The sequence below is a fragment of the Peromyscus leucopus genome, chromosome 8b (assembly GCF_004664715.2).
Source record: "Peromyscus leucopus breed LL Stock chromosome 8b, UCI_PerLeu_2.1, whole genome shotgun sequence".
Classification (NCBI taxonomy): domain Eukaryota; kingdom Metazoa; phylum Chordata; class Mammalia; order Rodentia; family Cricetidae; genus Peromyscus; species Peromyscus leucopus.
Genome location: NC_051086.1, coordinates 5,444,198 through 5,455,825, shown reverse-complemented (window position 1 = coordinate 5,455,825; position 11,628 = coordinate 5,444,198).

Below are 11,628 nucleotides of genomic sequence, written 5' to 3'. Positions count from 1 at the left end.
CCTGCCTCTGCCTCCCGAGTGCTGGGATTAAAGGCGTGCGCCACCAACGCCCGGCTTAAAATGTAAATCTTTAAATAGAAAAAAAAAGACCAATAAAAGCCATTTTGAAAATAAATTGAAAAATTTACACAGATCGTGATAGGTTCCCACCCAGATGAAAGTAGTAACATGGGATGCAGAGAGATGGGGCTACTCCTTTCCAAGTTTCTACCCACGGTATCATCTTGCATTATGGTAGGAGGCTTCACAGCCGGGAGGTGTGGGTTGATCTACCAGTCTTACTCAGGCTCTCTAGTTTTATTTGTACTTGCATGTGTGTGTCTATATTTGTGTTTAATTTTCAGTACTGATGTCACATCTGTAGGTTTGGTACCTGCCAGGATAGAGAATTCTAAAAGCACATGGGCGTCAAGGATCCATGAGACCTTTGTATAACACGCCACAAGACCTGCATGTAACTGACACACAACTTCCTGTGCACTCTGTCATCTCTAGATCATTGACAGTCCCTAGTGCCACATCAATACGGTATGAATGGCTGTTGGGGGGATGATGGCAAGGGAGAAGTCTGCACACCCAGCATAGATGCCATGCTTCTAAACATTCTTATTTATGGGTGATTTTGACCTATGGTTACAGAGGTGACCTGGGTGTGACTCAATGGAGATTCATCCGGATTATTGTCCCTGTCCTTTGTCTTAGGGTTTCGGTTGCTGTTATAAAACACCATGAGCAAAAGCTACCTGGGGAGGAAAGGGTTTACTTCGACGTACAGTCATTGACCATCATCTGGGGAAGTCAGGGCAGGAACCTGGGGGGCAGGAACTGGAGAGGGCCGCAGAGGAATGTTGCATACTGCCTTGCTCAGTCTGCTTTCTGATAGCAACCAGGATCACCAGCTCAGGGGCGGTCCCTCTCACATCAATCAGGAAACTTCCCCAAAGGCTTGCCCACAGGCTAATTCAGGGGTGGGGGGTGAGCATTTTTTTATTTGAGCTACCAAAATGATTCTAGCTTATGTCAAATGGACATAAGACCAACTAGGACATCCTTTTTACTGACAGTATTTCATGTTACATGTCTGTGCCTTATCTATCTTATCTGTCTGTCCATGTTTGTGTGTGTGTGTGTGCGCGCATGCATGTGCGTGCGCATTTTGTCTAACCAGTTATTCAGCCTCCAAGGGAAATTCTTCACACACTCCATGAACTAAACTTTTCAGCTTGGAATTCTTATGAATGAAGGTAATATGAACATTATTATATAGAGTTTTATATAAATGTTAAGTTTTCATTTCTCTGGGATAAATGACTAAGTACACAATTGCTTGGCAGTATAGTAATGCATGATTTTAAAAAATATTTATTTATTTTGTACATAAGTGTGTGTGCCTGAGCATGTAAGTGTGTGCCTCCTGCTTTCCCTCAGAGCCTGTGGAACCCAGAGAGGCTCAGATCCCCTGGAGCTGGAGTTACAGGCAGTTGTGAGCTGCCTTGTGGGTGCTGGGAGCTGAACCCGAGTCTTCTGCAAGAGCAGTAACTGCTCCTGCCTGTTGAGGTGTTTCTGCAGCCCCCACATGATGGTTTTAGAAGGAACATGGGAGTGTCCCTCGGGATGACGGAACCCTGAGCTGCAATGCATGTGGGACCCTCCCTACCCTCACCAATAGCCAGTGTTTGCGTTATTTTAAATCTTAGCTCTCTTGTAGGCACTATCTTGTTGTTTGAAAATGCATTTCCTAGTAGGCAATGTTTTGAATATCTTCTACGTGCTCATCTGCCACCCGTGGGTACTTGTTAATGAAATATCTGTTCCTGTCTTTGGCTTGTTTTCTAATCGGATTGTTTTTTCTACAGTTGAGTGTTAAAAGTTCTTCATCTATTCTGGCAACAAGTCCTTTTCTTGGTAGATAGTCTACTAAGATTTCTTTCGAGTCTATAGAACATTAAAAAATTCTCTTACTTGACTTTTACAGACAAGAAGTTTGAACTTTGGGTGAGGTCCAAATTCATCATTTTTTTTTTCTTTTCAGAATTGTGTTTTTCTTTCCTTTTCAAAAAAATTGTGGGCTGGAAAGATGGCTTAGCAGTTAAGAATACTGGCTGCTCTTCCAGAGGACCTGGGTTCTTTTCCGAGCACCCACATGGTGACTCATAACCACCTGTAACTCCAGTTCCAAGTGATCCAATGCCCTCTTCTGGCCTCTGTAGGCACTGTATGCATGTGGTATACAGATAAAACACCCACATAAACTATAAACTAAAAAAAGAAGTGTGTTTATATAGTGCATGTGTGTGCACACATCTGTGCCTTGTGGATGTCCAATGGCTCCAGCAGCATTTACTAAAAATGTACTTCCTCCTTTGAATAGCCACACACCTTTGTCAGAACCAGTTGAGCACATTGATGGGTCTAAATCCTGTCCCGCTGTCTGTGTGTCAATCTCCACAGCAAACCACACTGTCTGGATCACCGGAGCTGTACCACAGACCTTAATACCAACCACAGTGCCTGCCTCTCACTTTGTTCTTTCTTGTCAAGACAGTTCCGGTCTTCTGGGATCTGAACCTTTCCATATAAACTTTAGAATAAATGTGTCTGTCTACAAAAGGCTTTGGTGGCTGGGATTGACTCAGTCCTACTGATCTGGGAGCCCTGGCATCTTTACTATGCTGTTATACCGGACACGGTATGCTTTTCTGTTTATTTAGATTTTTCTGTTTGTAATTGGTGTCTTATAATTTCAAGCATATAGGTCTTATATACATTTTGTTAAGTATGTATTTCATTTTCTTTTTTTAAAATTTTATTTATTTATTTATTTATTTATTTATTTTCTATACAGAAGAGGGCACCAGATCTCATCACAGATGGTTGTGAGCCACCATGTGGGTGCTGGGAATTGAACTCAAGACCTTTGGAAGAGCAGTCGGTGCTCTTAACCTCTGAGCCATCTCTCCAGCCCCCATATTTCATTTTCTTTGAGCTTCCTTTATATTCCAAATATGTGAAGACATCATTAATTCCTCATCTTTTCATGAGTTTCCCAAACCATGCACAGCTTCTAACTAATACACGATGTTTATTGACACCTGCTGCTGACTCGGCATCGCACCTGGTTGCTGCCACTTCTGTAGGCTGTGATTCCGTAGGTATTGGAGTACTGAATTGCTTTACCAGCCACGGTATTTCCAATGTCCCCTATACAACCTGTTATGTGGTAAATATTGGGTAAAAATATTTGCTGAAAGGGTGAATAATGAGGGTGGGAGGGAGGGAGAGAGAGAGAGAGAGAGAGAGAGAGAGAGAGAGAGAGAGAGAGAAAGAGAGAGAATAGGAATAAATCTTCAAGGCCTGACCCCAGTGACACACCTCCTCCAACAAGACCACACCTCCTAATCCTTCCCAAACAGTTCCATCAGCGGAGGAGCAAGCAATCACACATACAAGCCTATGGGGGCCGTTCTCATTCAAGCCACTACAGTGACCTTAGATATGTCTCTCTATATAAATAGCTGCTGGCCTCGGGCATTATCTCTTACATACTTCAAATGTCAAGTGCGAATACAGAAGGATTGCCTTCTGAGCTCATTGCAGCTCATTTAAACTAAGGGGTTACTGTCACAGAGAGAGGAACCCATCAGAAACCTATTCTAGGAAGCTGGTCAACTATTCCAGGAAACCTCACTGAAGAGCTCAGGGGATTAGCTTGGAGGGTCGTTTCATGGGGATTTGGTATTAGGGTAGGAAGATGATGCCCTACAGTTGGCTCAGATGAAGGCTGGGGGTTGGGCCAGGGAGGAGGAGCAAGGGGAGGGAGAAATAGGGACCCAGTGGCTTCCTAAGTGACATCAGGGATGAAGAGGGAGGAAAGGGATAGATGGGAAACCCATGGGAGCACAGGGCAGTCCAAGTGAGTAACTAGTCTTGAAAACTACATACCAGCCAGGGAGAAACCTGCCTCACGCCTAACAAGAGGAAACCAAGCAGGACTCTGGGCTTGAGCCCTGTCTTCTAAACATGCCTGGGTCCACTCCTGGTGCCACTCTAACAGGACACTTGGAAAAGTGACCTTATATCTCTGAGTCTGTATGGCAGGCCGATCATCGTATGTCTTGGGAGGTCGCTGGGAGGCCTAAGTGGGATGAACTCTCTCAGCCTCTTCCTTCTCCTCCTCATCCCGTCTCCCCCGCCCCATCTCTCATCCTTCTCTCGTTTCTCCAAATACTACGATTTCTCCTGGACAATTCAACTCTCCAAGCAGGGCTCTAAAGGCCTTGGCTTGGCGAGCCTGCGCAGAAATCTGATAGGACAGTGTGACCTGTGAGCCTGGGTCAGGGTGGTGGCATGAGTGAAACAGAGAAGGGAGGGGATTTCTTAGAGGAAGGGATGCTCTGACTAGCTGAAGGGAGAAAGAAGGAGATTTGGGAGAGTGGGTATTCTTGGCAAAGGCCTCAGAAGCTGAGCCTTAAGCTAGAGCCTAGTCCTAGACTGGGCGTGGTGCCTTGCAGGGGTCCATGGAAGAAGGCTAGTGTTATGACAAAGGCTACAAGCCTTGCCATCCGATGCATGGAGGTATGGAGTGATACATAGGGTGACATGGGGTACAAAGAGCAGGGGACGGGGAATTGAGGCAGGTCAATAGGGCACAGGTCTAGGAAGGCAGCCATCATGTCCGGTGTCCTCAGACCTTCGGATTATGTTCAGGAGAGGCTGGGAATCCAGTCTTGTATGCAAAACTAACTGATTTGTGGACGTTGGCGGCAACTCTGACTTCAGAAGGAAATACACCGTGTGGACTAAAAGCAGGCGATGCGCGTGAACTCTGTTTGATACGGCCGCCATGACAGGTCCAGTGCCGAACCCATACGGGCTTTCCCCAAATCTTCACTGCAGCCCTGCCAGGTGGAGTTACTCAGGATGACAAGCCACAGACACTCCCTTTGTTACGTGAAACCAGAAAACGTCCAGTCATAAGGGATGCCCAAAGAGTTTCTGTACCTGATGGAGGGCAGAGCACCCAGGAGGAATGGCGGCTTCCAGGGAGGGTGCTTCTGGACGCAGAACTCTGCACCAGGCCGGCTGTCTGCTCTGGGTGGGTGGATTTCATCGCCCTGGAGGAATTCTAAACTCTCATGGTGCCTATATTCTATGAGTTCTGTTTCAAATTCTCACAAGTGGATGATCTAAACCAACAGAGAACAATTTTCCTCCAGCCCCGAAGACCACAAGTCCTAGGTCTTTATTGCTGGGCTTAACTACTGTCTTCACTAGGAATTCTATTGCTGAGACGAAACACCATGACCTTACACAACTCGGGGAGGAAAAGATTTGTTCTGCTTATAATTCCACATCACAGTCCATCACTGAGGGAACTCAGGGCAGGAGCTCAGGCAGGAGCCTGGAGGCAGAAACTGAAGCAGAGCCCATGGAGGAGTACTGCTTACTGGCTTGCTCCTTGTGGCTTGCTCAGCCTGCTTTCTTATAGACCATCCAGGACCACCAGTCTGGGAGTGTCATCCCCCACAATGGCCTGGGCCCTCCCGCATCAATCATTAATTGAGAAAATGTGCTACAGATGTGCCCACAGGCCAACCTTAGGGAGGCATTTTCTCAATTGAGGTTTCCTCTTCCCAAATGATGCTAGCTTGTGTCGAGTTGACGGAAAACTAGCCAGAACAGCAATGAAGGAGCCAGCCTGACTGCGCTCCTGCCGAAGTTTCTGGGGGAGGACTTTTTCCTTGCCTCTTTGGGCTTCTGGTGGATGTCTTCCTTTCTTGACTTCAGGCCACACCACTCTCACTTCTGTCCGTGTTCACACCACCCTTTCTCTTTGGGGTGTGAGATCTTCTGCCACCCTTTTGTAAGGAAGCACAGGATTGTACTGGAGCCCACCAGAGAATGCATGACAATTTTCTTAATTGCAAAATTCTTAATTTAAGGACATTCGCATTCTTACTTTGCAACACAAGTTCTAGAGAGCAGGATGTGGGAATTTCGGGGAGAACTTTTCCCAGCCTGCCTCTGTGTCTTGGGGATAGTCCACCAAGACTCAACGTTCTGAGTAGTGAGAGTCTGTAAGGCTGACCCTTGCCCCCTAGGCCTGACCCCTAACAGCAGGTGGTAGAGAGGATGCCACCCCAGCTTCACTCCAGGGCTGTGTTACCCTTGGAGGCTTTATGGGTGAGTGATTATGTCATTCGGGATGGAGAACACCCCTTGCTTGCTTCTTTAATCAGCGGCATCAGAGAGGACCAGCAGGGGGACAGGTGTCCAAGCTCTCAGCACCTCTCTCCCCTCTCTGGCACTTCGTAAGCACTCAGTGCCTGCTCATCACTTGCTTCCCCCGGTCTATCTTCTCTCTCCTCCTGTGAACGCAGCAAGCGGATCTCCAATGCCACAGCAGCTGAGGGGACAGATGCAATGTGTTTATACACAGCTCTGGCATGTGCTGCCTGCCAAGGACACGGGCCACACCAAAAACAAAGCAAAACAAAACAAAACAAAAACCTTCTGCATGCCCCATTAATCAGAAGGCCAAGAGGACTGAAGAGCGGACCAAAAAGGAAAGAAAATGCAGGATTAATTTATGAGGCGTTCCGCTGCCTGGATGGCTCATTGCGCCCTCGCTCTGGCAAGGCCGCTCTGCAATGTGCTTCTAGACTTACTGTACTCCAGCATCCAGGGGCTCTTTTGTAACAAGCCAAATATTCCTGTGTTATTGTTCTAGGCACCTCCCGTTGGTCATTGGGCTAATTTATTTCAGTCGGAATTTCAGGACCAGACACCGCTCTTATTACTCACTGCTTCAGAGAGGGAATAAAAAAGCAATTGATATTTGGAAAAATGAAAAATATGTCCAGAACACTTTGGGTCCTGAGGCCAAGAAGGAAAAGGAGGGGGGCTGGGTGGAGGGCGAGCTGGAGGGAAAAAAATCAAGCAGGCTCACCTCGTCACGCACTCTTGTTGTGGCTCGTCTCGGAGACAGAGAGTCTAGAATGTCTACAGACAAATGAATCAACGACAGGGTGCTGAGAACTCCCGACACCTGAGTCCTGCACATGACTTCAGCAGCCACCTGTGGGAGTGGAAAATACTGCAATTAGTCGGAGGGCCAGGGGGAAACCTCAGTGGGGCTGTTGAGCTCCTAAGGGCGTTTGCTCCCCACTCTGAGACTCCTCATAGAGAATTAGCCTAGGACTAGGGCTTGAGGCGTGACAGTCCAGAGACGCTTGCTCTTAGGAGACATGATGCCAGGCAGTGGGGGGAGGGGGAGGGTAGAGACATGATGAAGGGGTGTCCCTGGACAGTGTAAGTGTTCTTCCAGAGACTGGAAAGAAGGCCAAATGTCTATTTTGCCATGAGAGATCTTTTGCCGGGAGTCAGTGTGAAATCCATGGCTTTGCTGTTTCTGGGATCCCTGGCCGAGCACCCAGTCTTTGGCAGCCAGAGTGGCTTCTGTGGACATGCAGAGGAAAAGGGGTGGGCTTTGTGCTTGCAGCAGAAGCTGTCCAGAGAGGCAGTGTGCAAAGAGGAAGGGGTATGTGTGTATGCCCTGAGCTTTCTGGGATGGCGTTGTGGGGAGGGGCCTTGACTGCATAGCTAAGCAGCATGGAAAGAATCCCTGCCCTTCTCTACTGTGAGACCCTGGGCCACACCCTGTACTCTATGAGCCCTCAGTTTCCCCATCTATGTGGCAAAGATATGTGCTAATTGGTTTTTGTAAACTCGATGCAAACCTAGACATATCTGGGAAGAGGGAATCTAAATTGAGAAAACGCCTCTATAAAATTGGCCTGTATACAAGTCTGTTGGGTATTTTCTTCGTTGACGGTTGATGGAGAAGGACCTGGCCCATTGTGGTGGTGCCACCCCTAGGCGGTTGGTCTTGGGGTCGGTAAGAAAGTAAACTGAGGAAACCATGGCGAGAAAGCCAGTAGACAGCATTCCTCCATGTCCTCTGCTTGAGTGTCTGCCCCGACTTCCCTTCATGATGGACTGTAAACTGTAAGATGAAACCGTAAACCATTTCCTCCCTAAGTTGCTTTTGGTAGTGGTGTTTATCACAGCAGAAACAAAATAAGAAGAAACTGGTACCAGGAATGGGGTGTTGCTGAGGCATATCTGACCATGCTCTTTGGGGGAGGCTGATGAAAAGACTTTGGAAATCTAGACTAGAAAAACCATTGAGTATTCAGAGCCTAAGGAGCTATTGTAGTAACTTGGAAAATAATTCTGAGAGCAATGCAGATGATGGAGGCATGGCTTGTGAAATTTCAAAGGGAAATTTGAGAATCCCTTAAAAGACACTATTGGGTCATTGACTATTTTGAATTAAGAATCCATGGTTCTGGCTAGCTGGGGCTGAAGAATTAGCTGTGATTAAGAAGAGAACAGTACAATGCAGGGTGTGGGGATGCACACCTTTAATCTCAATATTCAGGAGGTAGAGGCAGGCAGATTTCCTGAGTTTGAGGCCAGTCTGATCTACAGCCAGGGCTACACAGAGAAATCCTGCCTTGAAAGAGAGGGGAGGTACCATTGAGACAAAAATCTTCTGCAAAGTGTTTCCTCAGAAAAAAATGTCAGCACACAGAAGCTGTGTTCTAGAGGTGGGCAAGTTTGTACCTGGTGCTGGTGCCAAGCTTGGCAATGTATAAGAATTCTCCAGGTGGAACTGGTTTTGAAGGCATGAAGTGGTCGTGATGAGCAGCTGAGACCTGGCACTATGAGGGTCCAGGAGGGGTCACTGGAGAAGGTGAAGCCTCAGTTGCAGTAGAAGCCCCAGGATTGAAGGGGTCACAGAGAGATGTTGAGGCTTGGCACTATGTGGTGGGGCCAGAGCCCCTAAAGAGAGCCTAGGAGAGACTATTGGTGAAATGCAGCCCAGTTGCAGCAGAGACCCCAGCATACTGGAGACAGCAGTGCCTGGGATGACATTCAAGCCCAGCAGTAACTGTGAAGTATAGCTAGCCTGAGCCTAGGAGGCAAGCTGTGATGATGATAATGCTGATAGGCTGCAGAGGGAGCAGCCAGGGAAGTGGAGCTGCCAAAGCCCTTTGGAGCCCAGAAGATCATGAGTCTCAGATGCCCGACACTGAGCTTTACGCTCTTGGATTTGCTTTGATTGCTACTGTGCCCTTCTTCTAGAGTAAGAAAATATTTAGCTTAGTTTTGATTTTATAGGAGTCCACAGTTGAGATGTTGGTTTTTAAAGGAGAATTTGGACTTTTAAAGTATACTGTGCGACTTTTAAAGTCATACTATGTTTATATTGTGAAACAAATGTGAGATCTTGGGGATGAACAAGAAAGGAAAGGTTATGGTTTAGTGTGTATCAAGTTGACAAGGGGTAAAATGTGCTGGTTGGCTTTTGTTATTTTGATCTGGGAAGAGGGAATCTTAATTGGGAAAATGCCTCTATAAGATTGGCCTATATGTAAGTCTGTTGGTCATTTTCTTTATTAAAAATTGATATGGGAGGCGGGGCTCATCTCACTTTGTGTGGTGTTATCATGGGCAGGTAGTCCTGAGGTATATAAGAAAAAAGCTGACTCATGGGAAGCAAGCCAGTAGACAGCATTCCTCTATGGCTCGTACTTCAGTTCTCGCCTCCAGATCCCTGCTTGAGTCCCTGCCCTGACTTCCTTTTGTGACAGACTACAGCTATAAGCTGAAATAAGCACTTCCACCCCCAAGTTGCTTTTGGATATGGAGTTTATTATAGCGATAAGAACAAAACTAAGACAGATTAAAATTACTGCCTTCTAAGATGTCATAAGGACTCAAAGCGGCCTGTGAAAATACACAGTGACAGTGATATCTGTCCCTGTACTGCACTTTTATATCTGGGGCCAGAGCACTCATTGTCTTGTGGAATCACGCCCACAACTCAGGGAGGCAGAATCTCATGTCCTCATTCTACATACAAGGAGCTGAGGTCTCATTCAAGACCCTGGAAGCCGAGGGTATACTATCTACAGCTTTTCATGACGGTTTGGGTCTTCAAGATGCACGCCGGCTGTGAGCATGCATCTTGAAGAGCAGAAAGAGACCATTTCCCGAGAAGTTTGACCTGCTCCCCTTCAAGGGGTCACATCTTCTGCTGAGCATATGTTGAAGTTGTAACAAGAACATGTTGAATTCCAAGGTCCTCAAAGCAAGCGGGGCAGGAAACTTGAGGAGGGACATGTGACAGCAGAGCCTAAGGGAAAGGGGCGGGGCTTAGTCCTGGCACTGGGCGATGACGCTGCTCGCTCGGTTTCCACAGTGTCTGCCAATCTCTGTCCTGCTCTAAACTTGCACATGTGTGACGGTGAGTGGGAAAGATGAACTGGAGCCCGTGAAAGATGGACCTGCAGGCCCCATGCAGGTGCTCGGCATGTATGGCCTTCCCAGCACATGGGAGAGAACGCTGTCAAGTGAATGTGGCCAAGGGTGAGTGTCTGGCTTGGCCACCAACCTCTGGAGGTTGAAATGGCTTCAGAACAAGATCCAAACACCCATGTCTGGCACATTGCTGAACTCATTCAGCTGTTCCACGTCTACCCCACTGAATTGTCCCTCATGTCTACTTCCTCACAGGCTCTGAAGCTGTAGGGGTCTCCCGAGGAGGCCTGCATCTGTGCTGAGGAGTCGTGCCTCAGAGGGCAGGTCGAGGCCAGATTCGTAAAGGAAGGTGGGTGTGTCACAGCTTGAAAAGAGGCTCCTGCAGCCCTCAAGCCAGGTTCTTTTGTTTCAAGCCGCTTTGGGTTTCTGGCAGCTAGGAACAGAAGGATCGTGGACACAATAGCTGTATGTCAGGTTGGGATTTTTACAAGGAACATCATGAAACTCTTCACTGTGGTCAGGACACTCCCCAGGCTTGGTGGACGAGCCTCAGAACCAAGTTCAAAGGCACCAGGGTGGGGCAGGGCAGGAGAAGGGTGGCTAAATCCAGAAGAGGTTTCAAGAGGCTTGGAACTTGGACCCTAGGACCCTTGGAACTTGGACTCAGCCACCCATGAGAGAGGTGGGGAGTGGGGTGGGGGAGACGTATGTTCAGGGCACCTGGGTCCCACGTCGCTTCACCGGTTCTCTGTGCAGCTCTGGGGTGGCTTGCCTAGTCCCCCTCTGCCTAGGTGACAGTGATGTCACTGTGTCACAGGGCAAGGTTATCAAGGTGGGGGTGGCCTTGAGTGGGAGGGGTTGGAGTGGAGAGTGCCAGAGCTGCCTAGCTGCCAGTGCCAGCCATCGTCACAGCAGTCAAGACAGTCAGGATAACAAATGGATACAGTCAAACTCTGGAGTGTACCAGATCTGGTGACCACGATCCCACTCAGTGCTCACAACCATCTTTTAGACAGATGCCATTTTTCTTTCTGCTCGGTACATAAGGTCAGACACCAGCCCCACAGGCACAAAGACCTCTGGGAATGTTCTGTACAGTAAACACGCATAGGCGTGCTGAAACTTCGCCATGGAAGGCCGGCTGCTGCCCCATCTTCCTTGGCCAACCACAGGTATCTTTCTCTACTCATGGAACTGCAGAAGGTTTGACCTTAAACATCAGCAGGCTTCCCACACATCCGACGTGAACCCAAGTTCTCGCGTGACACACTTGCTCTGTGCTGGGTGCTCAGGCTTTCT